Below are 27,254 nucleotides of genomic sequence, written 5' to 3' on the forward strand. Positions count from 1 at the left end.
CACCCTAAGACATGGAAGAATCTTAAATGTGTATTGCTAAGTGAAACAAGCCAATCTGTAAAGGCTACATGCTATGTGATTCCATTTATATGACATTCTGGAAAAGGCAAATCTATAGAGATAGTAAACAGATCAGTGGTTATGAAGAAATCAGAGGATGAGGAGACTGGAGTAGGCGAAGCACAGAGGATTTCTTTAAGGTACAGAAACTATTCTGTATGATATTGTAATGGTAGATACATGAAACCTGCATTTATAAAAACCCATAGAACTTTACAGCACAAAGGATAAACCTTAATGTATGCAAATTAAAACAATTATTTAGGAAGTTTGATGATCCCAGTATGGAGTGCAGAATGTGAAAAAAGAATCTAACTGTATTATGAATGTTTCATCCCCTGAAAGAAGGGAGGAAAAAGTTGCAGAGAAGGGGAGAAGGCTAGAATGATCCATGTGGTACTGGATTAGATCAGTATGAACTCTTATATAGCTTAACATAGGTACACAGGGTTACAAATAGAAATATTTATGGATATGTTTCTATATGCTGATTGGTATACATACATGTATCTCTTTGCTTTTAATTACCCAGGTTCAAGGAATCCTTTATAGTTTATTTGCATTGCTATAAAGGATTCCTTCAACCTGGGTAATTAAAAGAGAAGTCATTTATTTGGCTCACAGTTCTGCAGGCTGTACAAAAAAACATGGCAAGAACATCTTTTTTTTTTTTTAAGTTTTAAAAATATTTAAATAGCAGAGATAGGGTCTTGCTATATTGCCCAGGCTGGTCTTGATCCCCCTGCCTTCACCTCTCAAAGTGCTGGGATTATAGGCATGAACCACTATACTCAGCCAAGCATCTGCTTCTGGTAAGGGCTTCAGGGAGCTTCCAATCATGGCAAAAGGAGAAAGGGGAGCAAGTGTGCCACACAGTGAGGGAGGAGGAAGCAAGAGAGAGAGGAGGAGGTGCCAGGCCGTTTTTTACAATCACATCTTGAGGTACCTAATAGACCTGGAACTCACTCATTACCAGGAGGATGCCACCAAGAACTTCATGAGGGATCTGCCACATGATCCAAACACCTTCTCCGAGGCTCCGCCTCCAACACTGAGGATCAAGTTTCCACAAGAGATTTAGAGGGGATGAATATCTAAACTATATCAGAGGCCGGGTGCAATGGCTCATGCCTGTAATCACAGCACTTTGGGTGGCCAAGGCAGGTGGGTCACCTGAGGTCAAGAGTTCGAGGCCAGCCTGGCTAACATGGCAAAACCCCGTCTCTACTAAAAATACAAAATTTAGCTGGGTGTGGTGGTGGGCGCCTGTAATCCCAGCTACTCAGAGGCTGAGGCAGGGAACCGCTTGAACCTGGGAGGTGGAGGTTGCAGTGAGCCGAGATTGCACCATTGTACTCCAGCCTGGGTGACAGAACAAGACTCCATCTCAAAATAAATAAATAAATAAATAAATAAATAAATAAATAAAACTAAAAACTGTATCAGAGATCGGGGGTGAGGGAGTAACTTACAGAGGAGGAGCCTGACAAACACTACTTCAGCCACATGATCAAGGACAACGGCGAGAAGTCAGTTGATAGTACCTGTTACAGGCTGAATTGTGTCCCCCTCCTGCCCAAATTCACATGTTGAAGCCCTAAGTCCCAGGACCAAAGAATGGGACTGTATCTGGAGACAGGGACTTTCAGTAGGTAATAAGTTAAAGTGAGGCTGTTACAGTCCCTATTCAAGCTGTCTGGTGTTCTTAAAAGAAGAGGAGATTAGGACACAGGGAGAGAAGCCCTAGGAAGGTGGGTGCATGGAGAAAGAGCCATGTGAGAACACAATGAGAAGGCAGCCATCTGCGCGACAAGGAGAGAGGCCTCAGAATAAACCGACCCTGCGGATTTTATATTTCCAGGCTTCATAACAAATTTCTGTTGTTTAAAACACACAGTCTGTGGTATATTGCCATGGCAGCCCTAACTGACTAACACCAGCACTCTTGACAGGATGTGATGGAAATGGCACTTTACCTCTGGGGTTTTCCTCCAAACTCTAACTCCATCAGATAAATCCCAAGTGAAGGGCTTTCTACAAAACACCTGACCCATACTCTTCAAAATATTCAAGGCCATTAAAAACAAGGACGCTCTGAGAAACTCACAGCCAAGAGGAGCCAGAGGAGACACTGTGACTAATGGTAATGTGGTGTCCTGAATGAGATCCTGAAACAGAAAAGCAACATTAAGTAAGAACTAAAAAACTCTGGGAAAAAGTATTGACTTTAGTTAATAATAATGTATCAGTATTGGTTTCTTTTTTCTTTTTTTTTTTTTTTTTTGAGACAGTCTCACTCTGTTGCTCAGGCTGGAATGCAGTGGCATGATCTTGGCTCACTGCAACCTCCCAGGTTCAAGCAATTCTCCTGCCTCAGCCTCCCAAATATCTGGGATAACAGATGCCCACCATCACACCCAGCTAATTTTTGTATTTCTAGTAGAGACAAGGTTTCGCCATGTTGGCCAGTCTGGTCTTGAACTCCTGACCTCAGGTGATCCACCCACCTCGGTCTCCCAAAGTGCTGGGATTACAGGTGTGAGCCACACCGTGCCTGGCCCAGTATTGGTTTGTTAATTGTAACAGATGTACTTAATTATTGTAAGAAGTTAATAATAGGGAAAACTAGTATGAGGTAGATGGAAACTCTTTACTATCTTCACAATTTTTTCCCAGGATGGAGTGCAGAATTTTTTCTCAGCTCACTGTAGCCTCGACCTCCCTGGCTCAAGTGATCCTCCCACCTCAGCCTCCCCAAGTAGCTAGGACTACAGTCATGCGCCACCATTCCCAGCTAATTTTTTTGTATTTTTTGTAGAGACAGGGTTTCACCATGTTGCCTAGGCTGGTAAAACTATTCTAAAATAAAAAATTTATTTGAAAAAATCTTTGTGTTTTTCAGATCCATTACCACTAAATTCTATTTAGATATTCAACAATGTTTTCAGTATAGTAACTATGTAATTGCTGCTCAGGGCAGAGCCAAGTAGGGTATTATGGTGATAATTTCCTTCCTATACAGCTTTTAGTTCTTCCAGTAGTTTCTATTTCTTTTTCTTCTTGTAACCTCTTACAATAATTTTTCATTTGTCTTCCAAAAGTTCCATCATATCCAGAATTTTATTTGTCTCACCTTCTTTTTGGGGAAACCTTGCTTCTCAGAGCCTCTGCGGCCAGCAAAGGTCATTTGGTGAGAGGCTAATTTAATGTGGTTCAAGCATACAGTCTTCTGGTGGCCTAATCTGATTTAAGGATAGAATTTAGGGTAGCTAAAGAAGTGAGTAAATGACATATACAGTAAATGTCCTTTCCCACTTTACTCATCTAGCACTTGGTGGTGAAGTTGATATAATTCCAGTTCACAGCAAAGATATTTGATATTTCAGTTAGTCCCAATAGCATTGATACTTTTAAGAACCTTCTGGGATTCAAGGACTCAAGGTGGAGGCTGACTACTCTCAGCAGCCAGTAAAAAAACATCAATGGTGCTGAGGTACAGCCAATTAACCAAAACAAAACCACCTAATGATATCATCACCCAGTCCACATTTCTTCATTTGATGGACAAAGAGTCTCTGATAGATTTTGCCAAAGTCATAAACTTCAGATAACAATAACTCTTAACTTTCTTATCCTTCTAACATTCCTAAATAGCAACAACAAAGAAGTTTTGAGGACAAAGGAAATTTTTTGGCACAGAATAGTACCTGTTTTGCACAGAATAATATATGTTTAAATGTCTTCATAAATGACACCATATCTTTTCAACTTCCTATAAGCAGTACCTACCACAGAGTAAGTGACCAGTATTTAATTGAAGTTCTTTGACTTATCTAGTATCTGAATGTGAAGGTCAGTTTTACATTCACTTAAACTTTTGTTTTCTCCCAGATCAAAATATTTGTTTTGGCTCTATAAAGAGAGATTTCCCAGAAAAAATTTTCCTTTCTGGCTGTTAGTAAGTTAGTTCACTTCCTGTCTCTGAGTCTGTGGAAACAATTCAGAAAAGATCAACTATAATTCCCATTTTCCACCTTGTTTTTCATTTCTTTGCATTTCAAATCCTGTTTGTTTTTGTGTGTTAGCCTCTCACATAAGTACCTGCTTGATAAATACTTACTGATTTGATTTAATTTAGAAAAACACTTTATGATCTACATAATATTGTTTAATTGGCAAAATTTGCCTCTGATGGTCGTACCCTGTCTCTGAATGTTTATCACAATTCAGAAAGTACTACATGACCCTGTGTGCAAATGAGTCACTGTATCTCCCCTACAATGGCACAGAGATTAACATTGAAGTGGCAGGAAATGAAGAATCGAATCCAACTCGAAACCACCAAATTCCCAGCTCGTTTAGCCTTCTTGGTAACTACAGTATCATTACTTTCCATTTACTTTCAAATACATCCAAACTCATGTTATCTGATTCTGACCCTGGCCAGAATATATGTATATATATATGTGTGTGTGTGTGTATATATATTTATTTATATATATATATAACCATTAAAAGCCATAAGGATGAGTTTACCGTTAAATCTTTGAGTAAAAGCAAAGAGGTTAAAGGAGGTTTCTTGGCACTTGTCAGGGCAGAACAGTGGCTTCTTTGTCCTTTCAGATTCTCTGTGGCTTGGCCTTTGCCTCTTCTTGGATAACACGTTGCTCTTCGACATGCTGGGCTTCAGCCAGGTCTGCTCCTCAATCCTCCCCATAAGTTATTCCTTTCAGCCAGCCCCAGTCCAGTGGTGAACACAGTGACTCCCTGTCTCAGCAGTTAGCTTTCCAGAAAGTTGCCTGCCCACTTTGTGAATTTAACACCTGATATAAAATTTCTAATTACAAACACCAAATTCTTTCTCCTAGGAGATCTGAAACTGCATGCTCTGCTCTTTGTTTCGACCTTTTATTTTCACTGGAAAGCCCTTGCCAAACATTGGGAACATTTCACTCCATCTGATACAGGCTTTTATCTCTTCTCAACTAGAAAAATGCATAATGCTTCATTTTCAGTATAACCAGGCAATCCATTTCCAAGATCTGCTGTATACAATGCTCCTGCCTGGCCAGTATGCTGTGCAAAGTGCCTCAAAGGTATTTCTCAGATTCTGGCAGGACCACTTTGTTGACATTCCTCAATAAAGGCCTTACAATTTCAAAGGCAGTTTAGATAATTTGATTTTAGAAGTGTCAGTGGTTCTTCTTTAAGTCCTTAGACATCAAACCCACAGAGCCCTTAATACCAGATTTAGATGTGAAGTGGTGGAATTATAGAACACAAACGTCATGTGGCAAGTGACCACCTGACAGATGCATATTTAAATCTGTTTGCAAAAATGTCCCCTGTTGACTTGTTGGCATCCTAAGGTGTTGGTTAATAGACTTTACATGCCCAACACAATTGAAGAGCCTGGCCCACGTCTATTACCAAGGAAAACAAGGTAGGGAGATGTCCAGGGATTAAAAAACTCTAATAAATCCTGTTTCTTATTCCACATAATACTTAGTATACTCACAGTTTCTATTTGGTTTACACCCCTGCAGAAACCTGGGTAAGTTCAGGGTGGCCCCAGGAAACAGGGAGAAAGGAAGACTGCAGGGACTGGCTGTCAGTCAATGTCAATGTCAGAGGTTGAAGTAAGGGGGAGGGAGAATCAGGGATCCTGGAGGAGTCTGCAGGGGAGAACAGACTATGCAGCAGCCTCTATCAGGACAGTTGGTGTACACTTGGCTGAACTGTCTCCTTTTTGCATTTTTCTTAGGAAACTATAATGGCAGAAAACTGAAGAGAGTTCAGATAGAAACCTTGTGTTCAACTCTGAGCACAAGACTTTCTGTTCATTTATTCATTCATTCATTCTGTATATTTATTGAGCAACTATGTTTCTAAGAATTGTTTTAAATTCTGGTGATACAGGAGGACCAGTCAAACAATTCCCTGCCCTCCTAAAGCTTACTTTCTGTTGGAGGTGGGGCAGAGTGTTAACAAGTAAATTTACCAGATAATTTTAGTTTATGATAAGTGTTATGAAGAGGTGGGAACCACATTACACAGCGGGGCCAGAGAAGGCGTCTTTGAGGAGGGTGATGCTATGGCTAAGAACCAAGAAATGGGGCTGGGCGCAATGGCTCACGCCTATAATCCCAGCACTTTGGGAGGCAGAGATGGGTGGATCACCTGAGATCAGGAATTCAAGACCAGCCTGGCCAACATGGTGAAACCCCATCTCTACTAAAAATACAAAAAAATTAGCTGGGCATGGTGGCGTGCCCCCGTAGTCCCAGCTACTCGGGAGGCTGAAGTAGGAGAATCGCTTGAACCCAGGAGACGGAGGTTGCAGTGAGCCGAGATAGCACCACTGCACTCCAGCCCATGCAAGAGAGTGAGACTCTGTCTCAAAAGAAAAAAAAAAAAGAGCTAAGAGATGAAAAGGAGAACATAACTGTGTGACCACTGAGGGAAGAGGTCCAGGTAGAGCGAACAGCAAGTACAAAGGCCCCGAGGCAGGGAGGTTGGGGGGAGGTGTTTGAGGAAATGAGTCTGAATTAGGTTTCTGTCTGCTAATGCACGAACACAAGCCTTTAAAACCACCTTAGTCTAATGTCCTCATACTTATTTATTAATATACTGTGGTAAGTGAGAAGACAGGTGAGCACAGGTTCTATGGGTTTACAAAGAGCATTTAGATCAACCTGGAGGTTCAAAATATGACATCTAAGCTCAGATATAAAGGATGAGTCATAGTTATGCAGGGGATTTCAGTAAGTGCAAAATTTTAGGTGTACAGTAGGCCCCCTTTATCCATGAGGGATATGTTCCAAGACCCCTAGTAGATGTCTGATAGTACCAAACCCTCTATAGACTATGTTTTTTTGATCTGATAACAGAGATGTCTACCAAGTGACTCACAGGTGGGGTAGTGTATACAGCATGGATCCCCAGGACAAACGGAAGATTCACATCCCAGGCAGGATGGAGTGGGAAGGTGCAAGATTTCATTATGATACTCAGAATGACATGCAATTCAAGTTTACATAGTTTTTTTTCTGGAATTTTCTGTTTAATGTGTTCAGACCTCAACTGACTGCTGGTAACTGAAACTGTGGAAAGTGAAACTGTCTAAAAGGGGACTACTGTATTTGGGAGGAGTTGGAATACCAGAAAAAGTGAGAGGTAGGAAATAGCAGAATAAAAGCCTGGAATGTTAAAAATAAGCCATGAGGCTGGGCATGGTGGCTCATGCCTATAGTTCCAGCACTTTGGGAAGCTGAAGCAGGAGGATTGCTTGAGGCCAGGGATTTGAGATCAGCCTGGGCAACATAGCAAGACCTCATCTCTACAAGAAACTAAAAATAAATAAATAATAAAGAGAAGCTATGTCATGAATGGCATTTTTTATCTCCAAGATCAAAATCTTAGACTTGGTTTTATAAGTCACTGAAAGATTTTTAAGCAAGGGAGTGACAGAACCACATGGTGACTAGGTTAAAGGGGAATGAGGAAAGACAAGAGGAAGGAAATCAGTGGATATGTTACAACAATCCAAGAAAGTAATAATGTGGGTCTGACTTAAACAGTGGGTAATAAAAAGGAACAGAAAATTTGAGAAATATTTAGTAGATAAAATAAGAATTGGCTGATTGACTTGGGAGGACAGGGAGTGTGTCTGAGGCGGTGGGGGAGGAGTTAAATGGTTAGATTAGATGATGGAGACTGGAGGCAGTGTCACTAGTTTAGGTGAATAATATAAAAGAAGGAACAGGTTTTGAGGGAAATGGAGAATTCAGCTTTGGGCTCATGGCACTTGAAGAACATAGCCTGTAGTCCAGTTTATAGAGAGAAAGAAAACTGCAAATTGCTATTACCATTACGACTCTCCTTTTTTTGCAGAAGAAATTCATAGCTAAGGCCATGAAAGGTGAGAGTGTCAGGGTTCCTTTTATTTGGTGCCTGATAGAGACCAGGTGCTCCTGGTGGGAACAGCCAATCAAAAGTACTTAATAGGGAATCTATTGAGGCCAGGAGTTCAAGGCCAGCCTAGGCAACATAGCAAAATCCAGTATCTGGAAAAAAAAAAAAATTTGTTTTAATTAGCAAAGGGTGGTGGAACATGCCTGTAGTCCTAGCTACTCGGGAGGCTGAAGCAGGAGAATTGCTCGAGCCCAGGAGTTCGAAGCTGCCATGAGTTATGATTGCACCACTACACTTTAGCCTTGGCGACAGAGTGAGACTCTGTCTCTTTTTTTTTTTTTTTTTGAGATGGAGTCTCGCTCTTGTTGCCCAGGCTGGAGTACAGAGGCACGATCTCAGCTCACTGCAACCTCCGCCTCCTGGGTTCAACGAAAGAGTACTTAATAGGACTTTACACTACCCACCTCTTACACCCAGGATTTGCCTGGGAATAATTAAGAAACATGTTTCTGAACATATACACATGTTTAGCTGTATGCTTATGATGAGGGCAACAAATGTCCAATCAAGGTAGGAAGATAAAGCTAAGGTCTATATAACAAATGTCCACTAATGCAATAGTTAATTCCAGACAAGGAGATAGGACTGTGGGTGGCACAAGAAGAGGAGCTTTGATTTAAAAGGTCAAATCGTTGGGAGGCATAGCCATCTTTCAGGTGCTGGGAGAGTTTCCAAAGAATGGCTTACAGCCAAGAATAAGCTTCATGTGTTGGGGGCAGGGGGTGTGAATCAGGACCCAGGGGCACACTGGGTGGGTGGAGGGTTGGGAGTGGGACGCAGGGTGGGGCTGCAACCTGGAAAGGAGTTCAAACTCAGCAAGGCAGACAAAGGGTGATGTGGCAAAGATTATGTCAGTAAGATAGTTACTTCCTGAGCTCTTACATAAATTAAAGTCATTAAAATTAATTTTACTCTGTGATTTTTTTTACACTCCTAGTGAAAAAGATGATACCTGGCAAATTTTCCCAAGAGTGTCTCTATACTTCTTTGGATAATTGATATCCAAGGCAGATGAGATTCAGGAGAGACTTTTATCCAATATAGACAAAAACAGCCTTGCCTTTTGCTTTCACGTTTGAGGATTAAAGGACTTCGATTATTTAAGGGGGCTTAGTAAGTGTTGATTGCAATGACTTAGAAAATCCTTTCAGTGTCAAATGATGATGCAACGTAAGCTTTCTTGAAGAGTGAACTTAACTTTTACTGCTCTAAAGGCAGGTAATATAGAGGACATGAACAAAGAAACAGACCTGCTTTGGCCACTGAGGAGTCTCAAGTAAATGGCATGACCTCTTTCACCTGCAGTTTTCTAGTCTGTAAAATGGGGATTGTAATTTTTTCATTGATTCAACAAATATCTTATGAGCATCTCCTGGCACATCTCCTATGTGACAGGTACTGTTCTACCCAGTTCATAAAGTTATTTTGAGAATTACATGAAATAGTGTAAGTGAAAAATGCTTAGCATAGTTTCTACACTCTATCAGATGCTGATTGTATTAGTTTTCTATCCAAGAAGCTTTTTCAGCTGGAAAAAGATGGATGTTGAATGTTGGAGCCATTACTGGGTCAGGCCAACAATGGCGAAGACACTCAGAGTGTTTGTTGTAAATATCAGGGTGTCTTGCACAGGGGAAGAATTGACTAAATTGGGGATCCAAGAATGAAAAGACTTTTAATTTAATGATTTTCTTTTTTTTTTTTTTTTGAGACAGAGTTTCACTCTTGTTGCCCAGGCTGGAGTGCAATGGCACAATCTCTGCTCACTGCAACCTCCGCCTCCTGGGTTCAAGCGATTCTCCTGCCTCAGCCTCTCGCGTAGCCAGGATCACAGGCACCTGCCACCATGCCCGGCTAATTTTTTGTATTTTTAGTAGAGACGGGGTTTCACCGCGTTGGCCAGGCTGGTCTCAAACTTTTGACCTCAGGTGATCTGCCTGCCTTGGCCTCCCAAAGTGCTGGGATTACAGGCATAAGCCACTGCGCCTGGCCCAATGACCTGTTTTTGAAATAGTAGGATGAAGGGCAAAATGTTGACCTGGGGAAAATAGAGCAAGTGTCAGTCAAAATTATTCTGGGAAGTCTGCAGAGGTTGCCATGAATCAGCAGGGGTGATCCAAGTTAAGACTCATCAGAAACATGAATGTCCCACTGGGTCTAGAATATCAAGAAAGAACTCCAAGATAGTTTGCTTCATCAACATGTTCAGAGTTGAGGTGCGTGACAAAATAATTGTTTTTCTGAAGCACTTTTAACTGTGAACATTACAACATACCCACTGAACCCTGGAAAGTTAATTTGTAGTTTGAAGAATTGACCAGATAAGGACCCTGATACTTCGGATATTAACATTTGCCAGTGCTCTAAGTAGTTCATTTTAAAAAGGAAAGGAAGAAAAGCTGACTTAAGCTACAAAACATGTTTTCTCCCAGTATCACTGATATATTATCTTTGCTTCTGAAGTGGGTTGGTTCATTAGCAAAGGGTGCAGCATTTTCCACTTCCCTTTTACAAACTGAACTTTAGCCCAGACCCTGAAGAGTCTATGGAGGTTGGTCAGTAATCATAATGGAATAGGATATGCCTTACCCTCAAAGAGAGACGTGGAAAGTCAAGGTCATTTGCAGGTGCCTCCCTCAGTGCTCGGAAATGGTATACATTTCTTATAACAATATGTGATACTGTAATTACCTACTTATTTTTCAGTCTTTTCCAATAGACTATAAGCTCTTCAAGTGCAGAGACTGTGTATTATTAATCACTGTAAGTCCAAATGCTTAAAAAGCCACTAACAGGAAGGGCTCAGTAAATGCTTTATACAAAGTGAGTGGATCAATGTACAGAGGGATTGATGGATGAATGGATGGATGGTTGGATGGATGGATGGTTGAATGAATGGATGAATGGATAAATGGTTGGTTGGTTGGATGGATGGATAGATGGATGACTCCTGGATTCCTGCCATTAAAGAAAAACCATCACAACAATAAAGAAAATGGTGCTCAAGTGAAGGGTGGACAAGATAGATGAGATTGACTTGGGCCCGGAAGAGTCACTAAAAGGGCATATAATCCTAGAATCATTGGGAAGAAGGAAACTTGGATAAATTTTTGCCACTGCTTCTTCTAATCCATCCTCCCAAGAGTCTGGTCTGTACCTCCAGTAGAGAAAACTGCTACTGGGTAAACAAGGTTATCTTTGTGGGACTGAAGAACAAGTAAGAGCTCCAAGACTTACTGAGAAGGACAGAAGGCCTGTCTACCTTATTCCTGTCCATGGAGTAGAAACCCTGAGAGGCAAGGGCTCCATGTGCCTGAGGGAGACAGAGTTATGGGTTTCTTGGGCCACAGAACAGTCGTCATGACAACAGTCCCAGAATAACTACTTCCCATAAGGGATGGACTATGGGGGAGTGAGGAGTGAAGGACCTTTGGGAGTGCAGTCAGCAAGAGCTTGTTTGCAGACCTCAGTGAGCTCCAGGGGACTGCATTTTGTAGCTAGAGATTTGGTAGGGTCAGCAGCAATAAGGCACCAGCAGTATAAACTCTTTTGCTCCCAGGAAATCTCAAGCTAGAGACTGATATGATTGAATAATAAGAGAACAGCAATCCATCAACCTCTCCGAGACACACAGAAACTGCCCCTAGTGAAGGTTTCTGCAAACCTGTAGGCAATGAGGTGAGGGCAACCTCCAGGGATAGCTCATTGGTCTCCCAAGCAGCCAGGAGCTGAAAAAACTGGCGAGGGGTGGGTGGTGCCAGGGGAGAGTTGAGGGACCGCACTTCCCCTCCCTGAGCAATGCTGACCCAAGGGCCTTTGGGAGGAGGTTGTGCCACAGGACTGGTCATCAGAGAAGAAGTCATTGCCATTCTACTAGCAAGTGAAGCTTGGGGATATAGGCAGGCTTTCAACTAGCTGCATGGAAAACAGCCCCAGGGTTCATCTGCAGGGTGCCCCCCTCCCCAGTACATGATTAACATGGACACCTAAAAATCCAAGCTTATAATTTATACATTTGTCAAGGTGGGGTATGTTGGAGAAGACGGGCCAAGCTTACTGTATAAAAGGAATGCTTCATTTCGTAGAATGTTATTCCCCTGCAGTTGCCTCTCACAGGTAGCAGAGCATGGTGTTTAAAAGCATGGGTTTTGGAGCCAAATGCCTGGGTTACAATCATGACTAAATTCCTTCTGTTCTGAGACCTTGAGCAAGTTTCCTCACCTCTCTAAGTCTCTGCTTCCTCATCTGTGAAAGAAGATAATTAGAGCACCCACCTCATAGAATTGTTAAGAGGACTAATTCAATTAATCCAATTAAGTGCTGATATATAAGAACTCAATAAATATAGCATACATACAAAATAAGATTTGAGTTATTAAATTTGAATCATACATTTGGCCAAGCATTCACAAATTTCCTATGTAATTGCGAGTAGAGTAGTAATTTGTCACGAGGTGGTGATTGGTGCAGAGGAACTGGGACACCAACCAAAAATATACATTGTGATACATTTTTTTCCCCTAAGATACTCAAGGATTTCTTGTTTTTGTTTTTTGTTTTTTGTTTTTTGTTTTTGAGACAGGGTCTTGTTCTTGTCACCCAGGCTGGAGTGCAATGGCACGATCTCAGCTCACTGCCACCTCCACCTCCTGGGTTCAAGCAATTCTACTGCCTCAGCCTCCTGAGTACCTGGGACTACAGGAGCCCGCCACCACGCCTGGCTAATTTTTGTATTTTTACTAGAGATGGGGTTTCGCCATGTTTTCCAGGCTGGTCTTGAACTGCTGACCTCGTGATCTGCCCGTCTCAGCCTCCCAAAGTGCTGAGATTACAGATGTGAGCCACCACACCCAGTCTGTTTTTGGTTTTTGTTTTGAGACAGAGTCTCACTGTCACCCAGACTGGAGAGCAGTGGTGTGATCTCAGCTTACTGCAACCTCTGCCTCCGAGGTTCAAGCAATTCTCCTGCCTCAGCCTCCCAAGTAGCTGGGATTACAGGTGTGTGCCACCATGTCCAGCTAAGTTTTGTATTTTTAATAGAGACAGGGGTTTGCCATGTTGGCCAGGCTGGTCTCGAACTCCTGACCTCAAGTGATCTGCCCGCCTCGGCCTCCCAAAGTGCTGGGATTACAGGTGTGAGCCACCGTGCCCGGCCAGATATTCAAAGATTTCTTGTCAAACCCCTGAAGTTTTTATGGAACACAGTTTGGAAACCACTCCATTACTGGGCTAAAAAACAAAGCTATATATCCTATGGTGATTATAGTGAGGTTGAGTCTTTTACATCTGGCCCACTCATGCTAAAATAACCACTGGCAACTTATAAAGCTGGCTCCACTGAGAGAATTCCTTCTAACATCTTGGTGACTAGGCAAACAGACATGATCCTGGTCTTTTTTGAAGGGTATATGATTGACACTGCCAAGGAAAACAGTTAACAGGAGACACTAACTTAGAAGAAATAAAACCTGTTATTTTGGAGGGTACTATGAGTAAACAAAGGAGCGTTAAAACATATAATATAATGTTGGTGAGGTAATGAATAAAAATTTATTTATTAAAATATAACATTTCTTCATATAAAAATGTAAATAATGGGGCTTTAATAAAGAACATTTAAAAAGAGTAATGAGCTACTCAGAAAACAAAGACTAAGAGGTCAACAACCACCTCAAGCTTTCCCCAAGCTATAAGAAAAACTGCCTGGTGTTTCTGATGAACCAAGTTATTTATGACATTTAAAACGGTGATATGAGCTATGATCTCTATTTCTGTTAAAAAATAAAGAAATAAAAAGTCTTTAAAAGGTAGATTGTCATTCATGGATGACTGGAAGTTACATCTGAGAATCGCTGCCTTTTAAGCCTTGTAGTTTAAAAATATTACCTCTGGATGGTACAGTTTAGGAACAGGCCCTGGGAGAAAGTAATCTCAGGCCTTTGAATTCTTTCTATCCTATCTACCCTCCCACATAGCTCACTTAGGGTTGAGAGTTGAGTTTCATGTATTTAATTACATGCACCTGGAGGCAGGACACAATGACCCACGCTATGATCAAATGGTAATGCTACAAGAGTCACTCATTAAAAAGGCTAAGCATATGTGAGTTTAGCTTTTTCCAAGTAAAGACTAATAAAGTGAATATTTTATATATTTAATCACACTCTATTATGACACTGATAGGCAAAGAGACATAATTGGTAAGCAATTACATATGTAGCTGGTGTTACTTTCATACATGAAAATTATACTTTTACTGCTCCGATCTTCTCACTTTTGGTCCACACGACAGGATCATAAAAAAGCAAGGTTGCAGTGAGGACAACCTAGGTCAAAAGTTGCCAGGAGGGCAGAGGATTCATGAAAATAGACCCCATGCTTCTGTTGATTGGAGGGAGGTCTTGGTTGAGAGTGAGAGGAAAAAAGACCAGATGCTAAGAGTGAGTAAAAGGAACATTGTTCCTGTTGAGCCAGGAAGGAACAGGATAGGAATCGAGAAGGGCAATTTTAAAAAGGCAGGGGGTGGGCAGTTCTGGTCAGGTGGGTAGACCTGTGCTTTTGCAGAAGACGAACCTTAAGCAGGTTTCTTTCGAATACCTTCAAGGGTAACTGAATTTTTTGTTGCTTTCATCTCCCACTTTCCCTCATCCCCTCAAAACATCTGTGGTACCTGAAATTCCTTAAACAGGGAATAAAGTTTTTCATTACGCAATTAGAAACAAAGATTGACCACAAGCAAATCAGCTGGCAGAGGTGATATGAAACTTTGCTCTCTAAATGTTAATGGCTGATAGTGGATCATTGGCTATTTTGATAGGAAGAGGAAGTAAGAGAATGGGAGGCCCTGGGATGAGGTGGTTTTCCAGAGAAGGAAAGGAAGCATATTAAATGATAAGAAAAGAAACAGCTCACGGTTATTGAGTATTTATGTGCCAGGCTCTGTTCCAAGTGCTTTACGTGAATTAACTCTTTCAATTTCACAGCACCCTGCCTGAGGTAGGTACTATTACTAATCTCATTTTACAGATAAGGAAACAAAGTCATGGAGAGGTTTGGTAACTTGCCCAAGGACATAGCAGAATGGCCAAGAGTTGATTTCTGGCATTTCTAGCCCAAGAGTCCACACTTTTGGCCACAGAGTGAAAGAAAATTGTCTCAGAGAAAAAATGACCCAGGAGACAAACTTCCCTACATAGACAATGTCGCCAAAAGTCAGCCTGTTCACTTCTGAGTATTAGGGATAAGGAGAAGAGGTGTTTTATGGTGCACAGCATTGAGTATCTGCTACTTAAAGGAACATTGGTGCTGGAATGGTTACTATGCTCAGTCTTATGGACCCTTTTGATACATTCTTGGTCTTACATGTGCACCGCTCAACTGCCTGAATTAGTGATCCTGTGGCAGTTGTTTAAACCCTCTGCACCTCTGAGTCCACATTTGGAAACTGGGTTATTTCCACTTGTCAGCTCCCTGACTCAGAGGAATGCAGGGAGGGCTAATGGGCTGATCTATGCTAAGTGCTCTGGGCCATAAACCAGGACTAACTGAACTTTCAGAGAACACTATGACTTGGCAGTGCTACTTAAATTGACAGAAGTGGTAGAATATTCTCCTAGCAGCTTCTTTACATGTCTTGGTTCAGCTGCCTGATCGCCCTTTAGGACAACAGCAGTCGGTCCACTGCGGCTGAATTCCTTGCTAGACTTACACTGTGTTGCTCCAACAGAGGACGACTGTGTGGTAGACTTGGGAGATGCCCATATTGTCTGGGACTGTTCAAATTATCCAGAGATAAGAATTCCTAATTCAAAATAAGGATCTTCAGGCCAGGACTTTGAAAGTAACTGCTTATCAAAAAAACATGAAAAGAACTGGTCTCACTCCAAGGAAACTTTTAACCTAATAGCAAATATACCTTAGCATTTAATTCAAATGATAGTGTCCTAATTGACACCATCAAGGGCAGAACCAATTGCAAAGTTTCTTTAAAAAGTAATGATTTGGCCGGGCCCGGTGGCTCACGCCCATAATCCCAGCACTTTGGGAGGTCGAGGCGGGTGGATCACAAGGTCAGGAGTTCGAGACCAGCTTGACCAACATGGTGAAACCCCATCTCTACTAAAAATACAAAAATTAGCTGGGCATGGTGGCATGTGCCCGTAATCCCAGCTATTCAGGAGACTGAGGCAGGAGAATCACTTGAACTCGGGAGGCAGAGGTTGCAGTGAGCCAAAATTGTGCCACTGAACTCCAGCCTGGGAAAAAAAAAAAAAGTAATGATTTACAAAGAGATGTGGAAGAAAGGATGCCTGAGACAAAGGGAAGAGGGAGAGAAGCAGTCTCAGCTGTAGCTATGATTAAGGACCAGTGGACACATAAGGATAAAGCCAGTTTTTTAAAAAGGAAAAATGTGTCTAATTAGTCCACACTCCCATTGTCTAATGGATTTTCCCTCCCATGTGTTTAAGCATAAGAATACGCCACCTATGACTTCAAACAAAACAAACACACTAAAAGCAGAAGGGTGATCACACTATTTTGAACAGATGCAGTTATTCAACTCAATAATTTATCCTTGAATTCATGTCTTCTCCATCACAGAATCCTATCCTATCCTATCCTGTCGTCAGGCTTCCTCAGACCTGAGAAAGGAAGCAAGCTTTGTGAGCTAATAAATAAACACGGCCAGTAGGAACCAAGGTGGATGTTCAGGATCAGAAATAGGGTAGATGAAAATAGTTTATAAAAAAAGAGTTTGAGAGAGGGGGAGGGAAACTGAATAACTAACTGAAAGCAGTAGGTGGTCAACACCATACAGTATGAAGGAACCACGAATACAAAACAAGGAAAACAAAAGATTTTCAGAGTGCTGCCATGATGCACATAATTTCAAATAAAAGCTATGGTGAGTTTTAGCAAAATTTGGATATAAGAGATTTGGTTTTCAGATCCTGAGTCTCCTTTTTTGGCAGTGTTTTCTCATATCTGCGGTCTCTTCTCTTTAAGCACCAGAGGCCCCTCTATTCCTCACCAAAGAGAAAATATTGATGTAGACTCTTGGTGTGTAAGGCAAGACATAATCTTCCAAGAGTATCTGAAAGCTTCATCTTTATGTGGAAGGAATTTTCAGGTAAAAAGCTGGTGTGGAATTATACGAACCTTCCTGGTGTCCCTTCTCTCAAACCTCCCTAGAGGCACTTTCTATTTTTACTCTCTCTTCCTTGGTGCCATTTGTAACAGTGGGTATCTGGTTTACAAGGCACATCTTCACCCTGTCTTTGACTGGATTGAAAGAGGTTCCTTTCTCTAAAAAACAGCAGAATTCATGTAAGGAAAAGGCTATTTAGGTGAAATCGTGCTATGATATTTTGCTATGTCCAATCTATGATAAGGTCTTTGAAGGCCTATTATTGAGATGTGAAGTGTAAGGAAGCCAGTAGTCATTGAAAATTGCATTTCACATAGAAACGTGCATTGCATTTGCTGAGAACATGAGTGCCAGGGCTGGTGCTCTGAGCATGCCAGCGCTTGTTTACATGGAGCTGAAGGAAGGCTTCCTCACTCGAACTACAAGGGCTGCCCCACCCTGCACTGGACTCAATGGAAGGAAGGGCGGGGTTGGCACAAAAAGTTTTGACAATACTCCAGTTCTTTGCACCCCAAATATTTACTGAAACAGTCGGATAATTCTTTAGGGAGACCAGGCCTAACACTACAAAAGGTGGCAAAGAGCCAGGAGGAGAAAAAAATGCTCCCGTTTGGTAAGGTTGTGTTTATTTTTGCCTGTAATAAATGCAGAAACAACAATACAGAAATACAGAAATTGTCCTACACACACCCTCTTCAAACTGATCACGCATTTGAAAATTTAGCTTCAGGGAAACCAGCCACTGCAGCTTCTATTCAGGCATTCCTGGTCCTGCAGGCAGCTGTTTCCTCTGCTTGGAATAGTGTCTCTTCTCACTGAAGCCCACCTTTCTTCTGATTCCTCTGCAGCCTTCTCCACATCCCACTGCCTGTATTAAGCCTCTCCCAGTTGTCCCAGCCCACAGTAATCTCTCTGTTCTTGGGCCTCCTACAGCACTCACTTGGCAAGTGTGGTGGCATTTATCTGCTTGTCCACTCAGCTCCTCTCCCCACCACTGGACCTTACACGGAATAGTCAACCTTCACTACATACGCCTACAAACAATGACAAGTTATTATAGTATAGTGGTTTAGGTGCGCCATTGTCAAGTTCATGTTTGTGTGATTTGTAAACTCAAATGAAGAAGTTGGGCCAGGCGCGAATGCTCAGGCCTGTAATCCCAGCATTTTGGGAGGCCGAGGTGGGTGGATCACAAGAGGTCAGGAGTTCAAGACCAGCCTGGCCAACATGATGAAACCCCATGTCTACCAAAAGTACAAAAAATTAGCCAGGCATAGTGGTGGGCACCTGTAATCCCAGCTACTCGGGAGGCTGAGACAGGAGAATCACTTGAACCTGAGAGGCAGAGGTTGCAGTGAGCCAAGATCACACCACTTTACTCCAGCCTGGGTGACAGAGCGAGATTCCATCACTCACAAACACACACACACACACACCCATAAAAAAAAAAAAGTTTTCCTTTGTTACTTTTGAAATGTAGTAAATCCCTAATGTGTAATCATTTTCAAACATCATGGATTTTGTTAGGAGGCATAAGAAACAGCACGTGGGCTAGGCACCGTGGCTCATGCCTGTAATCCCAGCGATTTGGGAGGCCGAGGCAGGTGGATCACGAAGTCAGGAGTTCAAGACCAGCCTGGCCAACACAGTGAAACCCCATGTCTACTAAAAATACAAAAAATTAGTCGGGCGTGGTACCAGGCGCCTGTAATCCCAGCTACTCAGGAGGCTGAGGCAGGAGAATTGCTTGAACCCGGGAGGCAGATGTTGCAGTGAGCTGAGACCATGCCACTGCACTCCAGCCTGGGTGACAGAGTGAGACTCCATCTCAAAAAAAAAAAAAAAGAAAAAAAGAAAAGAAAAGAAAGAGCACCTGGCAGATATGGGTAGAGAGATGAAGAACTAACTGAAGAGAATGAGAAGAGCAAGGAACTGGTTCACACAGTGCGAGCCCCATTGGTGTGCTTTACGTGGTCTGCTTCACTTGGGATTTTCTTGTGTTTGTTTTTTTTTGTTTGTTTTTTTTGTTTGTTTGTTTGTTTGTTTTTTTGTAGAGACAAGGTGTTGCTATGTTTTGCCCAGGCTGGTCTTGAACACCTAGCCTTGAGCAATCCTCCCAAGGCCTTCTATCTTGGGTTTAACACTGAAAGTCCTAGGCAACCCCTCAGGCAAACCAGAAAGGTGGGTCACCCTACCAGGTGGCCAGTAAGCATCTTGACAAGAAGAAAATAACGTTTTAAGTCATGAACAGAGCCCTCTTTATTTTCTTTCACTTCAAATTCCAGTGCCTCGGCCTCTCCAAGGACATTCCACTCTCCTATAACAAGCCGAGGAGCAGGCAAAAATGCCCAGGGACTAAGCAGGAGTCCTGGGTTTATTAAACTCTCTCCACTTCAGAAGCAATGCCAGGCCCATTAGGACAACTGGTGAAGGGAAAAAGCTTAAACATAGTTCTCACAAACAGAAACGAAAGGGAATATTCTGAACTGGAAACAGTGACCTTTATGGCATTATTCCAAAAGGAAAGTCAAAGGCAGAGCCTCAGGAAGGCAAATGTCCAGGATCCACAGGAACTCTGACTTATGCGGAACATTCCACACGAGGCCTGCTAATTACAGCGCTGGAGCATCTGTTTTGATAATGTTCTTTGAAATCAACTCAACCCTGAGAATGTGTGCAAATAGACGAAAAAGAAGACTGGACTGTATGACTATGAATACATTTTGGATATTGTAGCATGTAGAAGAACGAAGTAGTACATTAGGAGCATCAAAAATATACATAACTTTTTTTTTTTTTTGAGACTGAATCTTGCTCTTGTCACCCAGGCTGGAGTGCAATGGCACGATGTCGGCTCACTGCAACCTCTGTCTCCTGGGTTCAAGCTGTTCTCCTGCCTCAGCCTCCCAAGTAGCTGGGATTACAGGCTCCCTCCACCATGCCCGGCTAATTTTTATATTTTTAGTAGAGACGGGGCTTCGCCATGTTGGCCAGGCTGGTCTCGAACTCCTGACCTCATGATCCACCCGCCTCGACCTCCCAATGTGCTGGGATTACAGGCGTGAGCCACCGCACCCAGCCACATATTTTATATTGTGTGCATTTCACAGAACAGACACATTTGAAAAAATGAAATGGGCCTGAAATAAGCATAACAATAACAACATCATTAATAATGTCATGCACAAAACTAGGGCTATAGAGTTTGTGTAGTAATGGGGATTTTTTTTCCATAATAAAATGATAAAGCTAAGGATTTTAATATGTGTAATGTATAACACAGTAATTCTGAACAAAAAAGCATAATAGGAATATTGGAAATTCTAATGCTTGTTTCTCTGTATGTCATGCAGGAATAAAACTGAGTTAGTTTCTTTATACAGACTTCTGTGACCAAGAATGCTCCTGTGTACCCTGGTACAAGTGTAAGTAGGTAACTTGGCTGGGAGTTGAAATTTAGGGGATGTGGTGCAGAGATATAATTTTACCACCAGGGGGTGTTCTTTCCTCCTCCGGTGATGAGTTTATGTAATCACAAACTAACCCTAAACCAGCCCCACTAAAAATGGGCCAGGCCAGATCCCAGGAAATGGGATTAACTTACATCATTCACACAAATTCCCTCTTGCCCTTCCATTTTAGAGACTATTGAGTTTTCCTTCAGTTGAGAGAATCATGCTGGCAGCAAGCCAATCTACATGAACTGTCGAAAACAGATTACACCCCTCCTGCTGATCAAAACAGGAGAATGATGACTTAAGAAGTTAGTGCAGGTAGCTATTTCTGATTATCCCCGGGGAGCAGGAGTTTCAAGTAAGCAAGAACTCAGCAGTTAGAAAGCAAACATCGAAAGGGTCTGAGGGGTAGAAAAGTCTCCTGCTTGAATTTTGATCTAAGCTGATTTACAACTGAAAAAGGTTGATGCCTCATTAAAGACCAGAAAAGCCTAGGAAAATTACCAGAGAGATTTTGACAGCTTCCAGAGTCAGCCAGGGAATCTGTCCCAGCCCATTAGGATAACCAAGTTTAGAAAGCAAGGCCTTGGAGAGGTGCCCCAGGGAGATGCCCAAGGGAGTCCGTCTGAACCCAGCCAAATGCTTACTCTTGAAAAAGGAAGACTTTGTCCCCTCTGTCAGCTTAGTGCCAGAAGCTCTGTCAGGGAGAAAGGCTGTGAAGCTAAGAAATATGGGATATTAGGTCACCTGCTCAACTGAAGCAAGTTCAACAAATTCAAACTTTGAGTCAATACATTATTTCCCCTTTTAATGCCCAAAAGTAATACTTGCTCATTGCTAAAACCAACAATACAGAGGCTAAAGTAAAAATCAAAGGACTGTCCTCTCATGACCAGCCCACTCTCCTCAGCCCCACTTACCAGAAATACTCACAGTTGAGAATTTGCTTATATTTTTCGGGGTTTCCTTTTTCCCATGAATTATTTCTGCAAAATGGATCAGTCTATCTGTCTGGCTCTCCATCTATTCATTCTATGCATCTATTAATCACCCATTTGGTTTGGTTTGGTTTTTGCCAAAAAGATATATATATAAAATATATATCATATTATATATAATATATATCATATAATATATTATATATGATATATATTCTTTTGTGTAAGTTTTTTATTTAATTGAAATGAAACTTTATTTCAATTTAATAAAGCCGACTTTTCCAAATCGGATCCATTCTTTCTTATAGTGACACAATATTCCATTGTATGGATGGTCCATAACTTTACTAAGCCAGTGCCCTACTGACGAACATTTGTGCTAGTCCCAATTTCTTTTTCTATTACAAGAATGCTATAATAAAATTCTTAATTAAAAGATGTGGTTATTAATGGGTGTGTTGTGTTAAGGATCAGACATTGTGCTAAGCCCTCTACAGGATATTAGGATAAATAAAATATGTTTCCTGCCATCTTGGAGTTTACTCTTTTGTGTGGGAGAACTATAAAAAAAATTGACATTGCAAGGTGCAGTGGCTAACGCCTGTAATCCCAGCACTTTGGGAGGCCAAGGCAGGCAGATCACTTGATCAGGAGTTTGACACCAGCCTGGCCAACATGGCAAAACCCTGTCTCTACTAAAAATACAAAAATTAGCTGGGCGTTGTGACACGTGCCTGTAATCCCAGCTACTTGGGAGGCTGAGGCAGGAGAATCACTTGAACCCAGGAGACAGAGGTTGCAGTGAGCCGAGATTGAGCCACTGCACTCCAGCCTGGGCAACAGAGCAAGACCAGTCTCAAAAAAAAAAAATATATATATATATATATATATAATGTAAGAAAAATGATTTACATACTAAATAGTTGGATTAATTATAACATATCTGCCCAGGGAGTAGAAAGGAAGGTGCTACCAATTCTGACAGTTGGAATTAGGGAAGATTTCACTGAATTGACTTCATCTCTGTAGGGATTTGCTTTAGTCTGTTTGATGTGGGGCAGTTGAGGTGGAAGCTTGTACTCTTAACAAAGTCATCCTGTTCACCATGCACTGAGGCAAGGAGCTCTACAATTTTTGCTATTTGAATTTCCTCTAAAAATAATTTCATAAAGATCTGGGAATGATTTGTCCTTCTTTTTTCTTTTTTTTGAGATGGAGGTCTCACTATGTTGCCCAGGCTAGTCTCAAACTCCTGGGCTCAAGCGATCCCTGCCTCAGCCTCCTGTAAGATGACAGGCACATGCCACTGTGCTCGGCTCTTGCTTTGTCTTCTTCTAAACTTGTTTCACTGAGTTTAGTCTACAGCTTTGTCTGATAATCTTAAAACTCATTACAAATATTCAACATGGCACCGCTCCTTGCTCTGTCCCAAAATGTCCTGGGTAAATGTCTGATCTCCAAATCAAGTATGCCATAAATTGTTGAATTAGTATTGTTATATCTGGTGTGACTGTCTAGAGAAAGCCATTTTATCAGTACATGGAATCTAACAGTATGATTTTGAAAGAAAACATATGAAACAACTCACCTGTGATAGCAAATCTCTTTGAGTCAGAACCTTCCCAGCAATCATGTAAACATACTGGAAGATGAGTTTTTATTTTTAAGCAATCTTAATTAGCAGGTCTCTTTCTTATTAACATCTTCAAAGGGCTTTCAGCTCCTCCCTAGATGAAAGGTCCTGTGTAAGGACAAATTATTAGTATGCTCACAAAATACACACACTAAATGCAGGAAAAGTGCAAACGGTTTAACTCCACAGCCTGCAATGCTCTTGAGATGCTTTGATCTGCCAGGATAGCCATCAATTATTCTATATCCTTTACTCTCTAAATGCATGCATCAAAGCATGTTCATGCCCACCCTTGTAAATCCAGTTGTTTATTTCAAAATAGTTCTTCTGAATTAAGCCTTGTTTCCTTTTTCCTTTGTTGAGAGCTGCTGATTCAGCTTATTGGGGAAAGCGTATATGTAACCTTGGGTTTAGAGTAGAAAATAATCTTTTTTTGCTCTATAAAGATGTCCATGGGCCAGGCGCAGTGGCTCATGCCTGTAATACCAGCACTTTGGGAGGCCGAGGAGGGCAGGTCACCTGAGGTCAGGAGTTCGAGACCAGCCTGGTCAACATGGTGAAACCCCGTCTCTACCAAAAAATACAAAAATTAGCTGGGCGTGATAGCAGGCGTCTGTAGTCCCAGCTACTCGGGAGGCTGAGGCAGAGGAATTGCTTGAGCCCAGGAGACAGAGGTTGCAGTGAGCTGAGATTGTATGACTGTACTCCAGCCTGGGCGACAGAGCGAGACTCCATATCAAATAAAAAAAAAGATGTTCATGACATAAAAATGTACATTAATAAAGATTCATTGGTAAACTGGGAAAATATATATAATAAGTGAAAAAAGCATGATACAAAAATTTATAGAGTATTATCACAACTGTAATACTAATAATTGCTAACATGAATTAAATACAACAGTGCCAATCACTGACCTGAATGCTTTACCTGTGTGATATACTTTAATCTTCACAATGAGATGAATATTGTCATCTCTCTTTTACATATAAAGAAACTGAAGCTCAGAAAGTTTAAGTAACTAGACCATGATCACACAGCCAATCAGTGGTAGAGCTGATGGGGTTCTATCTGGTACTGACTGACAACAAAGCTTTGTGATGGTCCTGCTGCCTTTTAACAGTGAATATAACTAAGCAGAGAGATTTAGGGTGATTTTTCCCCTACTTTTTTACACTTACACTTTTTTTAAGAATAAGCAAAACTAACATACTAACTACATGAAGTAATCAAATAAAATTAATAAAGAGGGCTGAGTAGCTCTTTTATTCATGGCATGATAACTTGAGATAAATATAGGTAACATGTCATTAAGCTCAAAGTTGTCTGGGCCTCTGCTGCCTTATCTTTAAAATGAAAGGGTTGCACCAAGCAATCTCAAAGACACCTTTCAATTTTCATATTACTTCAGTTCATTGTTTCTGATTACGCTTCAGAGATGGCACTTTTCCTCAGCAATAAGTTGGTTGTAGTTCCCTAAATTTGCTCAAAGAGCGTACCAAAGGAAGAACCAGAGGACCGATTGGGATTCATCTTTAACACCACAGAAGAATAAAGACTAGCTTTGTTAATGATGAATCTTGAATAAGTATTAATGTAAAATTGTTACATACTTATTAAATTGTAATTGTACATAAATAATAAGCATATAAGTTTTTATTGTATACATTTAAGGTTTACATAATGTCTTGATATACATATAGAGTGAAAAGGTTAGTATAGTTAGCAAATTAACCTATCCATCATCTCAGTTATACTTTTTTTGTGTGTGTGGCAAGAGTACCTAAAATCTATTTTTAGCAAAAATTATTAAATATAGTTCTCATGTTGTACATTCCATCTTTAGATTTGTTCATCCTTCATATCTGCTATTTTGTATCCTTTGTCCTGCAGCTCCCCATTAAGCATATTTTTCTGATCTAATTCCAGAGTGAAAGATAAGTTGTGTTGGATATCAGTGCTAGGTCTTTTTCTGACCAGGGTTTAGTTTGGACATGTCTGGAATGCAAGAGTGAGAAACCGTTTGAAACTGAATGGAGAGTAGGTGTTTCCAGCTGAGAGGAGCATTTGATCTTTACTTGGAAAAAAAAGTACCTGCACTACAAAGAAAGGTTGCTTGTCTCCACAGAAGGATGAGTTCCTCCACAGGAAGCATGTGGCACCAACCGTGAAAAAAGAACAGAACTATCTGTAGTGCTATAAATATTAAGATGTCTGGGAAACATGAAGAATTTTTATTTCTGGCTACATTTATTTATCATTTCTATTTTTGATAATAGACTAGTCTTTATCTGGAACTCTTTCATTCCCAGTCTTGTATTTTTCAACACAGGGAAATGTAATGATTCAGCACATAACAGGTATCCAATAAATACTAGCTCAATGAAGAAAATATATTAACATTTAAGCTTTAATTAGAAGTACAGCTTTTTTAAGGTAAGTTTTAGGAACAGTTCTCTTCCTTTGATTAGTATCCAGAATTTCATCTTCTGAAGACCCTAGCATCTTCACATCAACTTTTAAAAACTTTCCATACCACATAGACCAAAGATTCAAATATAAAAAATGAAATAATTTTTATACTAGATATGGAAGAATTTATTTATCATCTTAAAGTGGGGAAGGGCTTTCTACTATTTCTAAAAATCAAGAGCTTACAAATTAAAATGATAAAGTTAGTAAAGTTAATAGAATAATTAAAATCTTTAGTAAAAGCAAAGAAAAACAAAACATATGCACATAATAAGAACAATTAAAAGATTAACAACAAACAAAAAAGGTTTGCCACCCATATCAAGATAAAATAGCAATCTACCAATATATGAAGAGTTCCTAGCAATCAATAAGGAAAGGACTGATAAACAATAGAAAAAGGGCCGAGAAAATGAATTGAGAGTTCACAGAAAAGGAAGCATGTAAGGCTCTTAAACCTAAAAGCAGATGCTCAACTAAAGTCATAATTAGAGAAACACAGGATATAATTGTACTAAGTTGTTGTGCCCCATGCATCAGATTGCCAAAAATCTACGAATTTCGTACATACTCTGTAGTCAAGACCTCGGGAAGGGAAGACTGCATTATGAGTGGGAGGGTAAATTGGTACAACCTCTGTGGAGGACAATTCAGCAATATCTATCAAAATCACAAATCCATGCAGCTAAAGGATGATTTATCCTGAAACTAACAAAGCATAAGCTTCAGGGACCCTCACTTGCACAACCCCTTTTCGAGGCTCTGGGAGGAGCCCTAATGATTTTTCAATATATTATATGTTTTTGGAATCTTTGCCAATTGAGGGATTTTAGTTACAATTGGTTAAGACCACTGCTCTCTTTCTACTTGGACATCTCCTCCATCATACTTTCCTTTGTGAAGTGTGGCAATGGAGTGGCACCAGGAACTTTTGGGATCTAGCTAAAGGGAAATTGACTTGGAGATTCATTAAGGTTTGGGTTTATTAGGATGAATTTATGTCTTGTGCAATCTCCACATGTATAGCCAGGTTATTGCTAGGTGTCCTGGTGTAGGAATGGTTTCCAGAAATACTTCTACCACCCACTGTGCTAACCACCTGCCACTCTAACTAGAAGATGCAGAACCAGAGGTCGTATTGCAACATAAACATGTCTTATAACGCTTGATACCAGAATTATGTAGGTAGTAGAAAAGAAACAAGGCTTGAAATACATGGAGCCAGAAGCCAGTCTGTGGAAAATTATTTTAATACTAGCCATGTAAAATAACGAGCAGAATGTTTCATTATTACAGATGCCTGGTCAAAATGGGTGTTTTAATCTATCAGGAATGTACCTGATGATGCAGCAATTAAAAAACGCACCATATATTCATAGTCTTTTTTTAAAAATGGGAATCACATGAAATAGAATTTCTTAGAATTTCCGGGTTGTAGGGTACAAACCTATAGCAGCACTAGACATAGCAAGCATGTCTGTGTGAAACTGAATGCTTAATGCATCACAGCTGTCAATAATAAAAAAAAAGAATTTCAATCAACCATGCTAAAGAGAAGACTGAATTCGCTTTCT

General features: G+C 40.9%; 1 long non-coding RNA gene across 1 annotated transcript in view; it reads right to left on the reverse strand.

Annotated features, from left to right (window-relative positions):
• Positions 1–712: 712 nt before the first annotated feature.
• Positions 713–27,254, reverse strand: part of LOC129393636 (uncharacterized) — an 85,708-nt gene continuing 59,166 nt past the window's right edge. The window contains exons 2-3 of the long non-coding RNA XR_008620623.2: positions 23,164–23,316; positions 713–2,228 (exon numbers count right to left, since the gene is read on the reverse strand). This is a non-coding gene — a long non-coding RNA (uncharacterized LOC129393636). The remainder of the gene's footprint in view (positions 2,229–23,163; positions 23,317–27,254) is intronic.

The sequence above is a fragment of the Pan paniscus genome, chromosome 14, assembly GCF_029289425.2.
Source record: "Pan paniscus chromosome 14, NHGRI_mPanPan1-v2.0_pri, whole genome shotgun sequence".
Classification (NCBI taxonomy): Eukaryota; Metazoa; Chordata; class Mammalia; order Primates; family Hominidae; genus Pan; species Pan paniscus.